At 48.3% G+C, this 12,164-nt stretch overlaps 1 pseudogene; it reads right to left on the reverse strand.

Moving 5' to 3' along the window:
• Positions 1–2,771: 2,771 nt before the first annotated feature.
• On the reverse strand, positions 2,772–11,663 carry LOC117191603 (annotated as a pseudogene).
• Between the last annotated feature and the right edge of the window lie 501 nt (positions 11,664–12,164).

The raw sequence follows: 12,164 nt of genomic DNA on the forward strand, positions 1-12,164 counted from the left end.
TTCTTTCATGATGTTGATCGATGATCCCGAGTCAGCGATACACTTTAATATTCTTTTATTAATGGTAATGTTTATAAATGGTCCTCCTCGGTTTCTTCCGAGGCGGCTTGATGAAAATTTACGTCCATCTTCTTTTGGCCACTCTGGCTCTCCCTCCCTCTTTTAGTAGGTTGGTTGGGTCCACTCCCACTAGCTTGGTTTTGAGATATTTGCTGATTGAATGGATTCTGAGCCCTACCTTGATTCAAGGAATTTTTGAACTCGTATAATCCAGGATTTGGGGAATTTTGATTTTGATTTGTTCGATTAGTCTGACCTGTTCCAGATGAACTCTGAGTTTGATTGTGATAGTTAGTAGTATTATAATTTGGATAATAGTTTCCAACATTCTTTCGATTTGATTGAGACGATTTCGATTGATCTTTATTTGTACCTGAATCTGTTGTACTAGCTTCGTACAATCCTTCTTCTTGTGCTGCCTTCTTAAGATTAGACAATGTGGTAATATCTTTTCTTGCTAAGGTCATGAACATTCTGACAGGAAGTTTTCGAGTAATGACATCTTTAATTGTGTTGTTCAAAGCGTTTTATAAATGACATTATTTTCTGGTATGTTTTCTAAGTTTAGCTTATTGTTTATTAATAATGCTTTTATCTCTAATTCTTCTATAAACTTACGAAGACTGCCGTTGAATCTGGTGGTGTATAGTTGTCGTAAGAGTTCTTCATATGGTGTGTGATTTTTGAACTCGTTGATCAGCGCCGTCTTCAGTTCGAGCCACGTGTTGGGTTGTATCATTTGCGATATGCGTTGTGCCTCTCCTGACAGTTGGATCTCGGTCGCTCCAAATAGGATCCTTTGTTGGCGAAGATCTTCAGTTGGATATAATCCGCATACATATTCGATTCGTTTGATAAATGAGCTTAGCTGTCCAGATGAACCGTCATAGGCAGGTATTTGTCCGATCGACAGCAGTGCCTGGTTCAAGTGGATTTCGCTCAATGATAGTGGTGGTAACGCCATGTTGTTGGTGTTGATTGGGTTTTTTTTCTTTTTAGTAGTTTTTAACTTTATTTTGGTTCACTTGTAAGTTTTTTGATTTTGTATTTAGTGTTTCACTGTTCTTGGTGGATCACTATCTCCGCTTACTTCAGTTCACTTAATTTTAGTTTTCCAAATCGTATGTGCTCGTAACACATAGGTTCTTTGGCGGATTTCACAATTTTATTAACGATTCCGGGATTACGTGATCACAGTAATTAGAAATTACACAAGCTGACCATTACCGAAATATAGGAGTTAATTTTAAACGAAATCCTACCGACTGCGCCAGTTAAATATCCGCAACTCGAAATTTAGTTTTTAAAAAAGATTTTATTTTTAGTACTTAATTTCTTTATGTCACAAGATTGGTTGAATTCCCCGACTTAACTTTACGTCTGCTTGTCTCAAACGGAACTGATCTCTCTGCTGCTGGCTAGTTTCCATGAGCCCTTCTCTTGGAACTCCCGACTCTGGCTTCGGGCGTTGCTTTCCTCGGCTGCATCTTCGTGTCGGTGGCGTACGTGCCTGGATCGATATTTGGGGATGCGTCGGCTTTGATGAAAGGCATCCACTGCTGGCGATCGGTGTTGCATTACATGACGGAGCTAGGAATGTGATACTCCTTGGTTTTATGTCTAGCTTTGATTGGTCCTCATGAGTGGCGTGATTCTAAAGAATCGATTTCTCGAGAGTGGCGTGATTCTAATGATGATGAAACAATGTGGTCCATTGTTTATATTATGGGGGGCCCTAGCTTGGAGTATGGGAAGAAACAGTTATTGATTCTTGAGTGGGGTCCTGTTACTTGTGTGGATGGGGTGGATGAATCGTACATAAACATAATGTGTATGGGATGTGGGGAATTATGGATATGTCACTATATATATATATTCATGTAATTATTGGGTACTCGCGCGGTATGTCGACAGGTTGAAGCGGGGGTGAAAACGTAATTAAAGTGGGCCTTACGATCTATGCTCTATGATGGCTTGAGCGCCGGGGTGGATCGTGGGTCGTAAAGTCTCCCGAGCGCCACTCCGAGCGCGCGAGAGCGAGTTGAGACCGGAGCGCACGAAGTTGGCACAGTGCGCGGCAATCATCTGCTGCTGGCCTGAACAACGGCAACGGTAGGTGCCTCTACCCCGTGGACGCCAGCTCTCCCCGGTGCGGTTGGCGCATGAGCGTAGGGCCATGTCTGGATACGATGAACTAGGAGGAAGGAAAGTGGTCGAAGAAGTCTTAGTAATGAAACTTGGAGCTTTGGAAGGTTCATTCGAGTTATTGTTGGACGGAACTAGGGCGTTCTACTGGGAGGAGAACGACCTTTACAACAGGCCTTTTAAGGACCCCGCGGGCAGTAAGGATATTTACCACACGGACTCTATCGTCAGCGCCGGTATACACGGACTGGACTCTCCCGAGCCGCCATTCATCGGCGGGCAGGTTGTCTTCTTTGACGACAACCATATCCCCAACCTGGAGGTTTGGCGTCGGCGTCTGCCACTTAGTGCGCTTGTGGAGCTCTTTGAGGTATTCCTCTTTCCACCGCTGGCAAAACTGTTGGGTGAGGGCCTTTAAATGCTGCCATCGATTGATTATTGATTTAAGGTCACCCTTTATTTCGGGTTCGGCCGTGGACATCAAGGGTCCCCCGGTAAGGAAGTGCCCGGGAGTAAGGGCCAGCAACTCAGTTGGATCTTCGGACATCGGCGAGAACGGCCTGGAATTAAGGCATGCTTCGATCTTTGCGAGAAGCGTGGAAAGCTCTTCGAAAGTGTACTTCCAAGTGGACGTGGCTTTGTAAAAGAGAGTTTTGAAACTCTTCACCCCGGCTTCCCACAGACCTCCCATGTGTGGAGCTCCTGGTGGGATAAAACGCCACGAAACCCGGTGATGGCTGTACGCATCAGTTATCGAGCCCTTGAATGCTTCTAGGAACTCACGGGAAAGCACCTTGGCGGCACCAACGAAAGTTCTGCCATTGTCGGAGTGAATGCGCTGCGGACACCCTCGTCGTGCGACGAAACGAGCGAAGGCTGCAAGAAATTTCTCGGGCGTGAGATCCGACGTAGGCTCCAAATGGATCGCCTTCGTGGAAAAACACACGAACACACACACACATACACCTTGGTTATCAGGCACGCTCTGCCTGTGTAATTCCGTATTTCGAAGGGACCCGCGTAGTCAATTCCGGTGTGCCTGAACGGTCTGGAAAAGGACGTTCGTTCCGTAGGAAGATCACCCATCATTTGGGCTTGCAACTTCTGTCTGTGGATGACGCATACCTTGCAGGAGTTTACCACCCCCTTCATGAGTTTCAGAACCTTGGGAATCCAGAACTTGGATCGGATAAGTCGCACCATTAGTTGGTTCCCGCCATGAAGAGTTATCCGGTGAGTGAATTGCGCGAGAAGGCGGGATAGTCGGCAGCGGTACGGCAGAATAATGGGATGCCGTTCGTCGTACTTCAGAAAGGTAGAAGTTGCGATACGGCCACATGCCACATGCCACATTCAGGATAGAACTTGACCTTGGCACTGGCCGCTTCTCGCTTAGGCAGTGATACTCTTGGGAGTATTCCCTGCGCTGAGTCTGAGTCTTGGGCTGGCCATTGATGCCGGGGCCCTTGCAACCACGCTGGTCCGTGCCACCAGAGTTGGTTCTCGACGAGCTCCTGTAAGGATACGCCCCTGCTGGCGAGGTCGGCGGGATTTTGTGCGGGCGGAACGTGACCCCAATTCTCGACCTCGGTAGCTTGCGAAATTCTGGTCACTCGGTTGGCCACGAAGGTAGTCCAGTGGCAAGCAGGCTTTTTCAGCCAGGACAGGACTATAGCGGAATCTGTCCAGAAGTAACAGGTTGTAGGTACGCTTGGCATATTTGGCAGGATAGCCGTCGCCATTTCGGACAGCAGCACGGCGCCGCATAGCTCTAACCGGGGGAGCGATACAGTCTTAACGGGTGCGACTCGTGTTTTCGCGGTGAGCAACTGCACCTTGACCAGGTGGTCAGTCTCGATGCGTACGTAGATCGCCGCACCGTACGCCTGTTCGGACGCATCGCAAAATCCGTGATGCTCGACCCTTACAGATGGTTCGGAGCCAATCCACCTTGGAATGCGGATCTGGTCGAGACCGGAGTAGCTCTGTAGAAAACTCTGCCAGCGCTGACGCATCTCGGTCGGAAGATCTTCGTCCCATCCCACTTCTTGCAACCAGATCTCTTGCATGAAGATCTTTGACCGGACAATGAAAGCAGCCAACCAGCCCGCAGGGTCGAACAACCTTGCTATCTGGGAAAGCACCGCTCGCTTGGTAAAGGATGCCGTAGATGCCAGTTCTGGCGGAACGAAGAAATCCGAATCAAGTTCAAGGAAGTCGGTGTGAAGGAGATGGTCATTCGGAATGGTAGTCAGGATATCCTTGTGGTTGGACGTCCCTTTTCTCAGTGGAAACCCGGCAGAACTCAGGGCGGCCTGTAACTCGCGGATAGCTTGTTGAGCTTTAGTGGGAGAGTCTGCTCCCGCTAGGGCGTCGTCGACATACATACAGGACCGAATGATGTGACTGGCTCTCGGGAATCGGGACTGGACATCGTCTGCAAGCCGTTGCAACACCCCGATGGCGAGAAAGGGAGCACAATTGACTCCAAAGGTGACAGTTTGCAACTCATAGTCGCGTATCTCGCCCTCCTTGTTGCGAAACAATATTCGCTGGAAGGGGGTGTGCTTCGGATCTACCCAAATCTGCCGATACATCTTGGTGATGTCAGCATTGAAGACGTACCGGTAGTAGCGCCACTTCAGGATCTGAAGGGTTAAGTCGGACTGGAGAACAGGGCCGGGGTGCAGAAGGTCATTCAAGCTGATACCGTTAGTCGACGGGCTGGATGCGTTAAATACAACGCGGACTTTCGTGGTGGTGCTATCAGGCTTGAAGACAGCGTGTTGCGGCAGGTAGTAGGTTGAGGACCCATGAGTTGGAAGAACTTCTGTCATGTGTCCAAGCTATAGGTATTCTTGGATCACGGTGTCGTACTGCTCTTGTATGGGACTGTTTCTTTTCAAGCGATTTTCGTTTCTTAGGAACTGGGCCAGCGCGGTTGCCCTTGAATACCCCAGATCTGATCCGAGATGATCTGGGTCGCGAAACGATAACGTGACGACGTATTTCCCGCTTGGCGTTCTTGACGTAGTTCGGAGGAAATTTCTTTCGCAGTACGAATCCGACTCGCTTTCTATTTTAGTAGGAATGTCCTCCACCTCCCAAAACTTTGTGAGGAGTTTGTCTAACGGAGTCTCTAGCTCGGTGGAAATTTGCGTGGAGAAGGATGCGATCTGCCTTGTACCGTGTTTGGCACTGGGCCTGAGCCGCTCAAGAGGTTGGATGGAAGGATGTCGGCACCAATCAGGACATCTATTTGTGAGCTTGCGTAAAATGTCGCGTCTGCCCATGGCAGGTTCGGCAAGTCTCGCAACGAGTGTTGCGGGATCGAATGGGAGGGAAGGCTGCCTGATAGTTCCGGCAGGACATAGGCTGTGGCGACCAAGTGTAAGCCCGGCTTAGTCGGGGAGCCGATGGAAAAATGGCAGAGCTTCTTGGACTGAGCGGATATGGTCTGATTGATGCCCGAGACCTGTGCCTGGGCGAGTCGGAATGGCAACTGTGAAACTGTGGCACTCCAGTGCAGCAGCGTATGATGCCGGTCTCCACACGTGTTGCAGTTGTGGGCGCTTTGGCATTCACGAATCTGGTGACCTCTTGCGAAACAGTTTAAGCAAAGCATTTTTTGCTTAATATAGCTTGAGCGAGCATCAGGTCTCATCTGAAGGAATTGAGGGCATACCCGGATCGGATGGTTCTCTTTGGAGCAAAGATCACACGTTCTCCGCTTCGGATCCCCAGTTGTTCCGAACGAGTGAACCCGCCTTGCAACAGGGCTCCCTTGGGAACGGAATGGGTTGGGATTGCCCTTTGAACTCTCTGACATGGGTAGACTCGCCCTGGAGTGGGCCTGAGTCTCCATGCCTGGATGGCCATCCTCGGTCACCTCGAGAGACAGGTACCTCTCCGCCAGGAACTTGTCCATAGCGTGCCAGGTGGGAATTTCGGACTTGTGTGTCACGGACTGCTCCCAAAGCTCCAAAGTCGCTTTCGGCAACTTCGCGGATATGAGGTACACTAACACTCCGTCAGCGAAAATGCTGTCTGTGGAGACCTCGGAGTGGTTGAGTGTCGTAAGGCACTTGTGGACGGCCCTCTGAAGCTCTTTTAGCGCTGCAGCTGACTCGGTGCGGATTTGGGGCAGACTGAAAAGGATCTTCAGCTGGGCTATGAGTATCAGCCGCTTGTTTAGGAAACGCTCACGGAGGGCGCTCCATGCGGACGCGAACCCTTCGTTCGTGAGTGGAGCCTGTGCCACTATGTCGTGGGCCTCACCGCTTGTTATACCCGATACTCAAAATGAGTATTGGGGTATATTAGATTTGTGGTAAAAGTGGATGTGTGTAACGTCCAGAAGGAATCGTTTCCGACCCCATAAAGTATATATATTCTTGATCAGCATCAATAGCCGAGTCGATTGAGCCCTGTCTGTCTGTCCGTCTGTCCGTCCGTCCGTCTGTCCGTCTGTCCGTCCCCTTCAGCGCCTAGTGCACAAAGACTATAAGAGCTAGAGCAACGATGTTTTGGATCCAGACTTCTGTGATATGTCACTGCCACAAAAATATTTCAAAACTTCGCCCCGCCCACTTCCGCCCCCACAAAGGACGAAAATCTGTGGCATCCACATTTTTTAAGATACGATAAAACCAAAAACGCAGAATCGTAGAGGATGACTATATGTTTTAGAATGTAAGATCTCAACCAGATCGTATAGTTATTATAGCCAGAATCAAGAAAACAATTTCATTCTTTCTCGCTCTGTCTCTCTCTAACACACAGGTTTCATGGTCGGTTTTGCCAATTGCAAAATATGAGTTTAAGGATCTCAGAACCTATAAGAGCCAGAGCAACCAAATTTGGTATCCACACTCCTGTGATATCGGACCTTGACCGTTTCGTGTCCAAATTTCGCCACACCCCCTTCCGCCCCCGCAAAGGACGAAAATCTGGGGCATCCACAAATCTCAGAGACTATTAAGGCTAGAGTAACCAAATTTGGTATCCGGACTTCGTTAGATCTCACTATAAAACGTATTTCTCAAAATTTCGCCCCACCCCCTTCCGCCCACACAAAGGACGAAAATCTGTTGCATCCACAATATTGCACATTCGAGAAAACTAAAAACGCAGAATCATAGATAACGACCATATCTATCAGATTGCTGAATCTGGACCAGATCAGATAATTTTTATAGCCAAAAGGAACAAATCAATTTGCACTGGCTACGCAGCGCCCGACGTCACGCTCAGACTGATTTTCTGTCTCTCTCGCACGCACTCTTTGTCGTGTCGTTTAATATTAGCAGCGTCTGCCGGAGGAGAGCCATACTGACTTAGTATCGGGTATAACTGTAGAGTTGCGGTGTCCGCAGCAACTCACAACGTTCCCCCTCGTTTTTTTGATGAGGTGGAACAGTTTTTCTACTGGAGCCAACCTCGGGTTCTCTATATATATGGCGCTGAACAGGTCTCGGAACGTGGGCCACTGCTGGTAGTCCCCACTGAAAACTTCAGTGTCACATGGAGGAAGACGGCAACCGCCGGAAGTCGGCACTTGAATGGCCTGTTGAGGCGTGTGAGGGACAGTCGGTGGTTCGAGCTGATCGTTCAGTTCGGCAAGTCATTGCGCGTAGACCGCGTAGCAGTCATCGTACATCCCCTGGACCATGATGCAATTATACAAGGTGGTCTCGTCGGCAAAAGTTAGTCCCTTAACGTATGCTAGCAATAAGTGCGAGTGAAGAGCACATAGTATAGTGAGAGTGAGTGAGACGGTATATGTTGATGTTGATCAACCCTTAGGCCCGTGGGTTTTAAAATTTTAAAATAAAATGATTTTTCTGATATATTAATATTTAAATTTTATGCAGCCATTAATAATTTTTCTTCAACATTTTTAGTTATATGAAAATGTTCTTTTACATAATATATAAAGATTACTTCTAATTCTGTGGTATTTTTTTTATATGCTTTTTATATTTTTGTTGTTGTCGGGACATAAGGGTTAAGAATATATCAAAAAATTCGTCCGTGAACAACCTTCATCATCAACAAGCAAGCATGCACTGACGATAAGGGACAACACGAACGAACTTCGGCTCCCGACGAGACCACCTTGTATAATTGCATCATGCCCTGGACGTCAGCTGCCCCCTCTGGATCTACTTCCGTTATCGCCTCCACACAGGCCTCGAACTCCGCGTCCACCTTCGCCAACAGGCATCGGAGTTGATCTCGATGGACTTGGGAGAGCGAGCGGGTTGGTGTGCTAGCATCTGGAGCGCTGAGCTTCTGGTCGAAGCGTGTCAGTCTGCTTGCAGCCAAGGCAAACTTAGACCGTGCGGAACTGGCGGCCGATTGGGCCATAGTGCTCGGAACGAGGGACGACCGAGGGGAGCAACAAGGCCTCAAAGGCATGTGGTGTGTGAGCCCTGGACGTGGTCGGACCTCGCTCAGCTGGGGCCGGACGGGAAGCTGTGGGCGTAGTGATTGAGCCGTTGGAGCTGGGTGGATGGGTCAAACTCAGCGAACTAACCCGCTTAAACTTCTTGCGAGATTTCTTCCCACCAGTGGGCATAGTTGGCTGATGGATTTGCGATAACGCGTATCAGAGTCGCAAAGCAGGTGAGCGGAAATGGAGAAGTGGAAGTTGTGAACGACGAGCCGTGGTTATGTGGCCTTGGTGGAATTTATCGCGAGTATTTATATAGTAGAAGTCGGGCACAGTGGCCGGAATATATAAATATAAAATACTACGATCAAATAAAAAACAAAGGGCCAACCAAGAGCGACTAATGAGGATGAGCAATGATATTGATGCACAAGGTACCCCTATATAAAGTCGGTTGCAAAACGAATGTTGAAAACAATATACCCTCGAAGTGCTGGGTAGCGCTTCACTTGCCGTTCCGTTACGGTCAAGCGCGGCACCGAAAAATATTCTCCCACCAACAACAGCGCAAGCAAACGGTGGAGAAGCGAAAGCGAAAGGAAAAACGAAACGAAGGCACCGCTGCTGCTGTTTGTATGTGTGTGCGTATGGATGTAAGTGCTATGTACCGTGGCTTGGGTTGACGACCCAACCTTTTGGCGAGATGTAAAACAACGGTTAAAACTGTGGATGACCGTTTTATATACAATATGTATAATTTAAAATGCGTACGTATGTATGTATATGTAAGATAAATATGTGGTGCCGTATGTATGGATCGTGTCTTATTTTTGTTGGCAATATAATTAATTAAATACGGAGACGCAGTGATTTATTTTATTTATTTATAAAACCGAAAAACTATGGAACGTTGAGCATGGAAAAAAACAACAAAGTAATTGCAAGAATATGAATTTATGATTGTTGTCAGCCGCTTGGATTGCGTTGCGATGTGTACATGTGCTTGTATGCATGTGCATATGTCAGCAACCAAAGCTCAGCTGGTAGCTGGGAGATGTAGGAATATATACACTGGATCGGAGGTTGACCGCAGGAGCTTGCTCGGATCAAATTAAACCTTTGGAGAAGTAGGTGGCCACAACCGTTGGCAGAACGAAGTATAATTTAATTTGGAGCTAGAGCGAGAAATGAATACATATGTATGTACATATGCCACGGGAACTCGGACTGGGATGGAAAACTCGCACAAAATCACTGCACTGGTGTTGGCTGGCTGGGGTAAGCTTCTCCTTATGGGGAAGGCGAAGATCCGGCTCGAAGGGCCAATGATTGTAGGGGGGCGGATCGAGGTTCAATTATCCAACGGCGAGGTGTATGTTCCAGTTTCAACTCCTAGCAGTCGTCACAGAAAGGAAAGGCCGATGGGTTTCGTTGTGTATATATATATATATTCATGTAATTATTGGGTACTCGCGCGGTATGTCGACAGGTTGAAGCGTGGGTGAAAACGTAATTAAAGTAGGCCTTACGATCTATGCTCCATGATGGCTTGAGCGCCGGGTGGATCGTGGGTCGTAAAGTCTCCCGAGCGCCCCTCCGAGCGCGCGAGATCGAGTTGAGACCGGAGCGCACGAAGTTGGCACAGTGCGCGGCAATCATCTTCTGCTGGCCTGAACAGCTTCAATGAATGAAAGTGAGTCAGAGTCCGGGTCCGGGTCTGGGTCCGGGTCCAGGGCCAGGCAGACAGACGGCCAAACAAAGAGATACCCTAAAAGACAAAAGACCGACGGCCAGACAGAGACAGAGACAGTTGCCCATGCCCCTAAAAATTGGGCAGACAAGCCTGTAGTGGTGTGCTAAACATGCCTGGGCCTGTGGTCGAAAATGATTCGCTGAAATGTGCTGGACAAGCTCTCAGTTTCTCCCAGTGCCCCCAATCCCCAGGCCCACTCTCAGTCAAGGTCGTGTGGGTTCAACTTAAAGCGAAAAAATCGTAAAAAAAAACGTGCAAAGCCCGGAAACACCAGTCAAGGACATGCAACAGGAAATAAAAGAACAAAAAAATAACCGAGACAAACAGATAAACAGCAGAGAAGAGAAAGAAAAGGAAAGAGGGTACGGATAAGGAGTAGGAGTAGGAGAAGGAGAAGGAGAAGGAGAAAGAGAAGGAGAGAGAATATTCCGATATACATAGAAGAAGTATCAACACAACAGACGTTCGTTCGGCTTAGACACTGTGCCCCCTCCCAGAGTGCCGGGTGGAGGGATGGGGAATGCTTTTTCAAGGACTGCCACCCACACACAGTCGCAGGCACACACATAGAGGGAGAAAAAACGTAGCATACTTTTTCCAGCGAGTCGCATGAGTTTTTCCACGTTGCTGGCTGTCTTCCTGGTCGGCAACTGGCTGTGGTCCTTCTCCTGCTGGCCTTACCACTTGTTCTTTGCCGCCTTTTGGCTTTTGCAAAGTCTGGATACCCCCACCCAGATTCTCCTATGTGTGTGTGTGTGCTTGTGGGGCAGCAACTTCAGTTTTGAAGTACGAGTACGCTACATATTTTCGGGTCTAGCTGGAGATGTCTGCAACTCGTTTTCAGAATCCAACTCAGTTTGGCAAAGAAGAGGGTCCTACTGCCCGCTGCCTCGACCCCCCCACCCCTATCCCCCTATGCCGTGCTCTGACTCTGAATGTCTGACTTTAAAAACTGTTGTCTGGCCAACTGTTGCTGGTTCCAAAAACTGCCGGCCGTGCCACACCGCCACCACTGGCTTGGTGCCACAAGCCCCCTGCCTGACTCTCTCTTTCTGTCTGTCTTGTTAACACATAACAAATAACAGATTTTCGTTGTGCGTCGTGTGTGTGTGTGGTGTGAGTTTTGTGTGTGTTTTGCGAGTGCGTGTGTGTGCCGGATTGTGTGGCACACTTTTTGGCCCCTGCAACAGCCTAACTATAAAATCGAGTGCCTTCCCTGGCCCCGCGGCCTGACCACTTGTCGTTATGATGATTCATGTGGCCTGCCACCGCACCACCGCACCTCCGCCTTCCCATTCCCATTTCCCCCATTCCAGGCACAAAACACATCGCGTTGCAAAACCTTTGTTAAAAGCTGCTCAATTGGTATGCCATTCCCATTTGGCAGGCTGTATCTGCCTGGCTTTGTGTCCTTCGGCAGGATGATTGCATTACGACTAGGAAGAAAGTTTTATAATAGCATCAAATACTTGGCGATCTCATTTAGATCGCTAGCCAATTTCCAGAGCAAACTGCATTGGTCAATGCATTTCGTCTCTGATATTGAGGGAATCGAGAAAGTTTCCCAGTCACTTCCCAACTAATCTCCAGCATTACCTTCCTCGTCATCTGTCAACTTTGTTGCCGCTGCTGCCATCAATGTTTATCAATGCAAAAATGCATTCGGAAGGCGGACAAATAAAAAAGGAAATACTGGGAAATTCTTGCCAAAACAAAAAGCAAAATCATAAAGCACACAGCATACACCCACAGCGACACCCACACAGACAGACGAGTGGTTTGAGTGTTTTCCAAGTGCGGTTGTGTTTATCA

This window comes from Drosophila miranda (assembly GCF_003369915.1).
Source record: "Drosophila miranda strain MSH22 chromosome Y unlocalized genomic scaffold, D.miranda_PacBio2.1 Contig_Y1_pilon, whole genome shotgun sequence".
Classification (NCBI taxonomy): domain Eukaryota; kingdom Metazoa; phylum Arthropoda; class Insecta; order Diptera; family Drosophilidae; genus Drosophila; species Drosophila miranda.